This window comes from Myotis lucifugus, unplaced genomic scaffold, assembly GCF_000147115.1.
Source record: "Myotis lucifugus unplaced genomic scaffold, Myoluc2.0 scaffold_1486, whole genome shotgun sequence".
Classification (NCBI taxonomy): Eukaryota; Metazoa; Chordata; class Mammalia; order Chiroptera; family Vespertilionidae; genus Myotis; species Myotis lucifugus.
The window spans coordinates 29,088-30,627 of record NW_005872534.1 but is presented as its reverse complement, the minus strand read 5'-3'; positions in this window follow the sequence as shown (position 1 = coordinate 30,627).

The following is a 1,540-nucleotide window of genomic DNA, read 5'->3' as shown; positions in this document are numbered from 1 at the left end:
CTCCAGGCCAATTGGCTGTGAGAATCAGCTGTGTCTGCAGTGGGAGAACTTCTGAGCTGGAGACACTCTTCTGGGGCAAGACTTGCTTCAGTGGGGATTTGGTGCTCACTGAGTCTGCCCCCTGAGTGTGTCCCTTATGGATCTGAGGAGTTGTAATCTGCATGGTCCCACTCTGACCACTGGGTACACTGGCTCTTGGGTCTCTAAGAAGGTGCTAATTTAGCCTCTGCCTGAGGCTACCCAGCAGGAGCTATGAAGAGGTTCCTCTTCTTTGTTTGGGGTTTGGAGGTGCCCAGATGAGGCCCAGCTTTGACGCAATGCAAGCTGCTGTGGGGCCTTGGACTTTCTTTTGGAAGTTCTGGGTCTCTATGATTCAGCTGCAGTTTGTTAGGTAATTTTCAGGTTGCAAAGGACCAGGCCTTTCATATGTAAAAGCCTCTGTGCACAGCTTGGGTGGGACGGGGTCTCAGGGGATCAACAGGGCGGAGCAAGCAGCTATGGCTGCTCCCCAGTCTTACCCTAAGAGGCCCCGCGTCTCAGTTTCCCGGTAATCACTGCAAGCGCCTCTGAGAGAAAGCCGCCCTCGGGTTCTGCCCGATGCCAGACAGTCCAGTTTCTCCCCATATGATTCTGGGTCCCCAGAGACTCACCCGGAACTCGAGTTCAGAGCAGTCGGGAGCTTGAGACTCCCTCCCGATTGAAAAAAACAACCGTGTCCTCAGCCACAAGCCCTTTCCACGTGTGCCACGTTCTCAGTTGCCAGCCATTTCGGCATGCGCCTCCGTCCCTCTGCACTTTACTTCCACACCTCCTCTGAGTCTCAATGCTTTTCTCTTTCCTTCTAGTTGTAGAATTTCCACTCAGCCAGCCTTCCTGTGGTTCTGGATGATGTCCGTTTTGTCTTTTAGTTGTATTTTTGAAGTGGTTGTGCGAGGCAGCAATTTCCAGTCGGTGATGTACACACTTTTAAACATTGCAGATGAGCATAAAACTGGTCATAGAGGAAGAGCTAGAAATCCAGTAGCATGATTTTTAAATAACCTGTCTGTGTTGTTGATGTTAAACAGTGAATGCCAGTAGTGACCAAGAACACAGGGACTACACACACTATACTACTGGAGGGATTTCATTTTTAATTCATCTTTATGAAGATTTAGAATTCATTCCTTGTGTTTAAAGGGAATCTTTGAGAAATAAAACATTTGTGTACAAAATGCTAACTTGTGTGTGTTTTTTGAACATGACTTGTAAAATGCAGGAACTTTGATAAAGTATTGGTTTGTGTAGAATAAATGGCTTAATTTCATTTTCTGTCACCTGGTTTATAGAAAGTAGCAGAATATAAACTATATAAAGTGATATGGCGTCTTTGTCCAGCTCCTCCCTGGACAGGGCACAGACTCCCAGCTCCTCCCTGGACAGGGCACAGATGCCCAGCTCCTCCCTGGACAGGGTACAGACTCCCAGCCCCTCCCTGGACAGGGCTCAGACTCCCAGCTCCTCCCTGGACAGGGTACAGACTCCCAGCCCCTCCCTGGAC